The 8,790-nt window shown below is 47.7% G+C and overlaps 1 protein-coding gene across 1 annotated transcript in view; it reads left to right on the forward strand.

The window, feature by feature from the left end:
* Positions 1–2,167: 2,167 nt before the first annotated feature.
* The window catches only part of Tmem180 (transmembrane protein 180), a 35,704-nt gene continuing 29,081 nt past the window's right edge, over positions 2,168–8,790 (forward strand). Inside the window, exon 1 of the mRNA XM_013017552.1 lies at positions 2,168–2,206. The gene's annotated coding sequence lies outside the window, so the exon portion shown is untranslated. The remainder of the gene's footprint in view (positions 2,207–8,790) is intronic.

Below are 8,790 nucleotides of genomic sequence, written 5' to 3' on the forward strand. Positions count from 1 at the left end.
CTTGCCTTGCATGCATGAGGCCCTGGGTTCGATTCCTCAGCACCACATAAGCAAAAAGAAAAAAGCCAGAAGTGGCGCTGTGGCTCAAGTGGTTGACTGCTAGCTTTGAACTGAAGAGCTGAGGGACAGTGCCCAGGCCCAGAGTTCAGGCCCCACGACCGGACCCCAAAAAATAAAATAAAATAAAATAAATGATGGCTATTCCTGAAATCCTGTAGATTTCTCTGTCTCGCCTTTCCACACACTACCGTGACTCCTTGGTTGGATCTAGTAGCCCTCCTGCCAGACCCGATGTTCTTCCTGTTAGGGAGGTGGGCTAATGCTAACACTTCCCAAGTCTAGTTGTCTCCCCCTTCACAGTCGGTCCAGCTGGTCAAGCCCTCTCCTTCTGTGAGCTGAGGGGGGGGGGCTGCCACCCCTCCCTCCACCCCGTCTGTGCCCTTGGCAGGATGCCTCCCCCATGTCTTGGGAAAGAAAAGTATAGCAATTGCCAGAGGTAAGGATCTACCTGAGCCCAGATCCGGGACAACCTTCAAACCACCTCCACCCCCAGCCCCTGTGCCCTGTGCCCATGCTGGGATTCTAGGACAAGACTGTTGCACCCAGCAAGGCCTCAGCTTCCTGTTTCTGTTCCTCCTGCCTCAGCTTTCTGGGAATGCCCTGGGGAAGCCCATAACTCCCCCTTCCTGAGAACCCCAAAATGGGTAAGAAGGAAAGCGTCCTCTTCAAGGACAAACTAGCCCATCTCAGTCAGCAAGGATGAGCCCCCTTTCAATGTTCCCCATGTAGAGAGCACGGGAACCCAAAAGCCATAGCTTTTGGCTGAGATCGTAATCTAAGGGAGAAAGTTTCATCCTCTCCCTTTTCATCCAGTCCTGTCCTCTAAGGACTGGAGCAGTGTGAAAATAGATAAGATCTCCCATTTCTCATGGCAGGCTCCCCACCTCCACCCAGAGCTGGGTCCTGGGTTTTCAGAGATCAGTTTGTTGCTGCTGGGGCAGAGGGAAGGAAAAGGAGGAGGGAGGGACCCATTTTGGCTTGGCTTCTCCCATAAAACCACTGTGGTTGCCAGCCTGGCGCTATTGGGGTTAATGAGGGGTGGGGTGGCAGCCACTTTGAACTCTGGCCAGGTAGGCCCCAGGGAAAGGGCCATCCAGATCCAGGCCTCTGCCAGCTCTCCCCTTCTGGTCCCCTTTCCTCCTCCCCAGCTGGCCATTGCATAATACCAATGACTCTTCATTAGTTACCAACCCTATTCCGGGAACGTTCAGGTTTCTTCAGTATAGCTGCCTCTGCTTCTGACCCTCACAATCATACCCTAACACTGTGCTGTTTCCCTTCCCCATCTCCTGTTTCTTGGATGGCAGCTGATGTAGCAGGATGTCAGAAAGAACTTCCCTGAATTTTGAGGGAAGGGTGATGGGAAAGATCTCTCAGGGGGAAGCCCCTCCATTTTCAGCTCAAACTCCAGGGACACTCAAGTTTGTGTAGCAAGGGTCAGTGCTGTTGGGGGTGAGAATAGAAACTTTAATGAAGAGAAGGACCACCACAGACACTAGTCATACAGTAGAGTTCCAGGGAACTTCTGCCTTGCTCAGAATTCCACAGTGGCCCCAACCTAACCTTCCTGGAATGTACTCTTAGATTTCAGTCTTTGCTTCCCCAAGGTGGGAGAATCCACCTGTCCTTTGAATGCCACCTAAAGCTACACCAGGGGACAGGGGTGGGTGCAGTTTGGCCTCCTCTCAGCAATTCTCTCAGCTGACTTTTGCAGTTAGTATCCATATGGGGGTCTCCTGAGCTGACAAAAAGCTAGGGAAAGACTGCTGAAGTGTTTCTATCAATTCCCCTATGACTCAGCCTCAAAACAAGGAATTGTGCTTGAATTCAGGATCTGGACCGATGTTTGAGGGATTTTAAGAGCAGAGAAAGCAGTGGGGTACTGATCTCAAGGGTGGGAAAGGCAGTCACAGACATGAGACAAAGAAGGGAAGACTTGGAACTGGAGGAGTGGTCCTTGCTCTGGCTTGAGGTCAAAAAGGGCTCTCCTGGGCAGGGTGCCTGGCCCTCCCACACCTTCCTCCTTTCTCAGAAGAGTCCATGTGGGGGCGGGGGTGCTGGCGCTGGGTGGGGGCCTATTTAAGGAGCACCACAAAGCACATTATTGCAGATCCAGCCCTAGAAGCACCAGAGGAAGGCATCGTGGGTAAGTACTTCTCCTTTCTCTGGATTCAGCAGAGCTAGGGGTAGAGTGACCCCTGAGTCTGTGGCTTGGCTGTGTCCCTCTGCAGGGACAGGCTGCAGATCTGCCCTTTGAGTGAAGACAGCATTTAGACCTTGATTTGACTTTCTAGAAAATGAAAGTGTGTTTCAGAGTACTCATTCTTCTCCATTCAGCTTCAGACACTTAATATTTTCATTCACGTGAGGAACTTTTAAGATTTTTCAGAGCTGGCACTCCTGATGTCTTGGGAAATCACATCTTATCTGGCTCAGGAAGGCTCTTAGTCTGCAGAGAGATACCTTTCTTTCCCCAGGCCCTCAGTCATCTAGCCCTATATTTGTCTCCATAAGGAATACATCTTGCTGGGAGGTGACAGGCCTACAATGCCCTGTGTCGGGAAGACCAAGTTCTGGTCTTCTCCCTGAGCCCTCTCCTCTCATGGCCTATTCCAGTACCTTGTCCATTTCTCTACCTATGGTTCCCTAATCCCAACTCAGTCTCTTCTCCCCTCCCCCTGAGATAGGAAGTATTCTGAGACCCCGGGATTCATCCTGAGATTCAACTTGTTCATTCAGGAAATATGGAGAACATCATAGAAGGAAGCCCAGGAAGGCAATGTCTGATGAGGGACCACTGGCCACCTGGCTCTGAGAACTGAATTCCATAGGCCGTGAGCTTTAGCAATGCCCTAGGAATTCAGTTCTAGCGCCCGGCTGAGCTGTACCATCAATGCCAAGGTCTTGGAGAAACTGATAGCTTATTACCATCTCAACAAAATTTCTCCTCCAGGAACCCAGGCTGAAGCTTTCTCTTTTTTTGGGGGGGGGGCCTGCACTCAGGGCCTGGGCACTGTCCCTCAGCTCTTCAGCTCAAGGCTAGCGCTCTACCACTTGAGCCACAGCACCACTTCTGGCTTTTTTTTTCTTTTTGCTTATGTGGTGCTGAGGAATCGAACCCAGGACCTCATGCATGCAAGGTAAGCACTCTACCACTGAGCCACCTTCCCAGCCCCGAAGCTTTCTCTTTTTATTAACAACTTTGACTTGGGCTACTCTTCTCCCCAAATCTCATTACTCTAATAGTTTTGCATGATATGGCCTCTAGTCTTCCATTGCGGCCTGGTCAAATCTGCTTTCCCCTAAGACCTTGCTACTTTCCTGCTCCTGCTGTTATACTGGCTGGTCCCTCCTCAGCTCATTTTGGAAGCCTCTTTCCCATCACTGTCTGCAGGAGTGCTCTACATCTTGCAAAGCTTCTCTCAATAATCTGAATAGTGCATAAATTCCTTATTAATCTCCAATGGGGCTGGACTCATGAGCCTCCTACCCTGGTAGCCTCTAACCCAGTGCTTTTTTTTGGGGGGGGGTCCCGTCGTGGGGCCTGAACTCTGGGTCTGTGCACTGTCCCTCAGCTCTTCAGCTCAAGGCTAGTGCTCTACCACTTGAGCCACAGCGCCACTTCCGGTTTTTTTCTTTTTGCTTATGTGGTGCTGAGGAATCGAACCCAGGGCCTCAGGCATGCAAGGCAAGCACTCTACCACTGAGCCACCTTCCCAGCCCCCTTTACATAGTGGCTCCTCAATAAATGGTCCTTGCATCTTGTTACAAGTGTTTCATGTGTGAAGAGGCAATCTAACCCACATGTCAAGGCACATTAGACACATTCTCTCTGAGTAACCTTGGAAGTTTTTAACTTCTATGGTCTTGGTTTCCTTATCTGTAAATAGAAATAATAATTAAAGCCGGGTACTGGTGGCTCATGCCTGTAATCCTAGCTACTTAGGAGGCTGAGATCTGAGGATGGTGGTTTGAAATCAGCCCAAGCAGAAAAGTCCATGGGACTTATCTCCAATTAACCACCAGAAAACTGGAAGTGGCGCTGTGGCTCAAGTGGTAGAGCACTTGCCTTGAGCTGAAGAGTGAGGGACAGCACCCAGGCCCAGAGTTCAGACCCCACAACCGGACCCAAAAAAAAAGGGGGGATTTGAGAAGGAAAGGGGGGGATTTGAGAAGGCTTTGTTACCAGCATACAGAAACTGTTTTTTTCCTAGTCCTGAGGCTTGAATTCAGCGCTTCATGCATGCAAGGCAAGCACTCTACCACTGAGCCACCTTCCCAACCCCTACTACTTCTCTCTGACTGGTTTCCTGACATTATTTACACTAGTAAACTAAAGGGGTTGGAGTGGATGAACAGTAAGGCCCCTGGCATGTATTGTTTCAAAAGCTTTCTAATTGCTTCATTCCCACAATGGCTATTCTCTTCCCCTGTTCATAAACCTTCACCCACTAAGAATAAGAACCAAAATTGTCAACATGGCTTCAAGGCCTTGAAGAATCTGGCTTCATCTCAAACCTCATTTAATTGTAACTTTCCTTCCAAATAACAGGAAAAGGACACTGGTCTTAAAGTCTTTTTTTTTTTTTTTGTCGGTCGTGGGGCCTGAACTTTGGGCCTGAGCACTGTCCCTCTACCATTTGATCCACAGTGCCACTTCTGGCTTTTTCTGCTTATGTGGTGTAGGGGAATCGAACCCAGGGCCTCATGCATTCGAGGCAAACACTCTACTACTGAGCCACCTTCCCAGCCCTCGTAGAATCTTATGACTGCTTTTTTTCACCAGGTACAGTGGATGATCTTTAGGTGAAGAGGAAGACTTCTGTAACTCTCACCCACCACATAGTTCAGGCTGATACAATCATACATTCACCTGTTCGTTCGTTGTTGATCTCCTCCTCTGCTAGCCTCCATGAGAGGGGACTTGTTTGGCTTTCTGCTGTAGCTCCAATGCCCAGAATACTGCCCTGGCATCTTGTGGACACCATAGGTCTGATGAGAAAAAAAGGCAACTTTCAATGCATAGAGCTTGGGACTTCATCATGCCTTGCCTGGCTTTTCTTTCCTCCTCTTTCTTCTCTGTATGATTAGTGTCTGCATGTTCTGCTTTACTTGGAGAATGGGGTTTGAATTTAGGGCCTCTCAGTCTCACTTGGCTTTTCCAATAAAAGTTAGTGCTCTATCACTTGAGCTACTCCTCCGTTTTGGCTTTTGCTGTTTAATTGGAGATAAGAGTCTCAGATTTGTCTTCCCAGGCTGGTTTTGGACCTTGATCATTAGATTTCAGCCTTCTGAATAGGATTATAGGCATAATTTTTTTCCCCAGTCCTAGGTGCTGTCCCTGAGCTTCTTTTGCTCTAGGCTAGCACTCTACCACTTGAGCCACAGCACCAATTCTGGCTTTTTCTGTTTATGTGGTATTGGGGATTCCAACTCAGGGCTTCATGCATGCTAGGCAAGCACTCTACCACTAAGCCACATTCCCAGGCCTGCATGATCATCTTTAAATTGAAAAATAAATTGCTAGATGCCAGGGCTCATGCCTGTCATCTAGCAACATGGGAGGTTGAGATCTGATGTCTGTGGTTCCATGACAACCTGGGAAGAAAAGCCCACAAAACTCCATTTCCTTAGAAGAAGCTGGGCATGGAATCTGTCATGCCAACTACCCTAGGAAAAAAATAGGAGGTTCGTGGTCCATTTATATTCCCAGGCAGGAAGTGAGACCCTATCTCAAAAATAACATTACAGCTGGGTGCCAGTGGCTTAAACCTGTAATCCTAACTACTCAGGAGGCTGAGATCTGAGGATCACAGTTCAAAGCCAGCCTGTGCAAGAAAGGCCATGAATCTTTTATTTCCAATAAACTACCCAAAAGATCTAGAATTCGATGTCTGGCTAGAATGCCAGCCTTGAGCAAAAGGAGCTCAGGGTAGGGCTGGGAAGATGGCTCAGTGGTAGAATGTTTGCCTTGCATGCATGAGGCCCTGGGTTCGATTCCTCAGCACCACATAAGCAGAAAAAGCCACAAGTGAGACTGATGCTCCAGTGGTAGAGCGCTAGCCTTGAGCTCAAGAGCTGAGGGACAGCGCCCAGGCCCAGAATGCAGGTCCCATGACCAAATAAATAAATAAATAAATAAAAAGGAGCGTAGGCCCTGAGTTCAGCCCCACAACCAGCACAAATTAGATAGATAGATAGATAGAACCAGTACAAGCTGGGCACTGGTGGCTCATGTCTGAAGTCAGGTGGTAGAGTACTAGCCTTGAGCACAGAATCTGAGGGACAACACCAGGCCCTGTGTTCAAGCCACAGGAAAAAACAAATACAAAAACGGCTGGAGTTGTGGCTCAACATTAGAGTGACTACCTAGCAAATCCAAGAGCCTAAGTTCAAACAAAAGTACTACCAATAAATAGTAATAGTACAATAATGTTAAAAATGAAATAAGCTGGGTGCCAGAGGCTCACGCCTGTAATCTTAGCTACTCAGGAGGCTGAGATCTGAAGATTGTGATTCAAAGCCAGTCCATGAAACTTTTATCTCCAATTAACCTCCAGAAAACCAGAAGTGGTGCTTGGCTCAAAGTGATAGAGCATTAGCCTTGAGCTGAAGAGCTCAGGGATAGTGCCCAGGCTCAGAGTTCAAGCCCCATGACTGATTCCTCCTTCCACACCCCCCCCCCCCCCCCCCCGCAAAAAAAAAAAAAAAGGAAATAAGATGGGCACACTCCTGTAATCCTAGCTACTCAGGAGGCTGAGATCTGAAGATTGGGGTTCCAAGCCAGCCCAGTCAGGAAAGTCCCTGAGATCTCCTATCTCCAATTAATCACAGAAAAAGTGGGAAGTGGTTATGTGACTTGAGTGACAGAGTCCTAGCCTTGGCAAAAAGAGCTCAGGGAGAGCACCCAGGCTGAGAGTTCAAGCCTTTGAACTAGAAAAAAAAGATTACTATTCCCAGCTGCTCCCAAGAACCACACCTGCTTCCTGGTTGGAAAGGAGCAATTGAGAGTGTTTTTTGAGTTTGATGTGAGATTCCATATCCAAATTAAACTTGTAAGTAACCATATTATTTCCTTGACCTATATTGAACAGGCAGCTTCACAATAAATCTTTGGGGATAGTGCAACCAGCTTATGTCCTATTTAATTCCCGCTCATCTCCATACCAATGCTGTTATAGGCCTAAAGGGTTTCAATTTGATAAATTTCTCAGGTCAGAGTAGTTTTGAGATTTAATTGGGCAAACACAGAAAGAAACAGTAATATTTGGGAACTAAAATCAAGAAGAGCAGAAATCTTAGCATAAGATCATATGTCCAAAGACATGTACTCACACCTGTAATACTAAGCAGAAGGCTGAGCTCTGAGGATCATACTTCAAAGCCAGCCTGGGCAGGAAAGTCCATGAGACTTTTACCTCTAATTATCCAACCACCAGAAAACTGGGAGTGGTGGTGTGACTCAAAGTGGTAGAGTGCTAGCCTTGAGCAAAAGAGCTCAGGGATAGCCCCCAAACCCCAAGTTCAAGTCCCATGACCAACAGAAAAAAATAGATCATGTGTCATAACCTTGTACCATGGAAGCTTCTTGTTTGGTACAGAATATCCAGGGGACACGAAGACTGGGTCATATAGGAAGAAGTCAGCCCCTACCAATGTCATCTGTATGTGTTAATGAAGTTTCATGAAGACCAACTCTTTGAAATCCATTCTTATATTGTATTTATATTTAAGATTTTTACATATTTGTTAGTAATCTATATCTTAAAAAAACTTTTTTTGTCAGTTGTGGGGCTTGAACTCAGGGCTTGGGCACTGTCCCTGTGCTCTTCAGCTCAAGGCAAGCACTCTACCGCTTGAGCCCCAGCACCACTTCCGGTTGTCTAGTGGTTTATTGGAGATAAGAGTCTCACAGAGTTTGCTGTGTTATGCCTAGGTCACAGGACCCCCACCAAGAAGACCACCGAGAGTCAGACTCTATAGCTGTTTTAAGGTTTTATTTAAAGGGGCTGCAGCTCTGGCCTCGTCCTACACTTCGACACAGAAGAGCCTAGGAGGAGAGCCCCGGAGCTAAGGATTTGCAAGTCTTATAAAGGCACACAACCAGGTGGTTTAGCACCACGTGTTGCTCTGCTTTGAAACAAGCAACAAATGGTCACTGCCTCAAGTACTTTAACCTTTCATTCCGCCCCCTCCCCCTCCTTGACTTATGGTCCTCAGACACAATCTTGTGGCTCCGGCCCAAAACTAAACTCCAACAGCTTTTGATCTTGAACGGGTATCGTCCCTCTCTGACCTTAGCCATACTATTAAACAACAATACCAATAACAATCAGTTCATTTTTCTTTTCTTGGGGCATATGCAGAGTGGTTGGGTAGGATGCTTGGAGACTTCCCATGTTTCCCCACGGTCGTCCAGGGCAAAGGGGTCAGCTGGTCTGGCATGGGAGCAGTGGATCCAAGCAGCAATGCCATCCACCTTAAGGGCAGTGGGTGTAGCCAGTAGCACCACGTAAGGTCCCTTCCACCGTGGTTCCAGAGATCTCAAGTTGTGTCTTCGAAGAAACACCCAGTCCCCTGGTTTAAACAAATGGGGGGTAGGAATAGAAGCAGAATCATATAATGCGCCAAGCTGGGGCCACATACTCTTATGCACCAGCTGTAAATAGTCAAGCTTACACAGAAATTCAGTATCATCCAAATCAGCAAGCAATTCAGTCTGAAGGCTAG

This window comes from Dipodomys ordii, unplaced genomic scaffold, assembly GCF_000151885.1.
Source record: "Dipodomys ordii isolate 6190 unplaced genomic scaffold, Dord_2.0 Scaffold36, whole genome shotgun sequence".
NCBI classification, from domain to species: Eukaryota; Metazoa; Chordata; class Mammalia; order Rodentia; family Heteromyidae; genus Dipodomys; species Dipodomys ordii.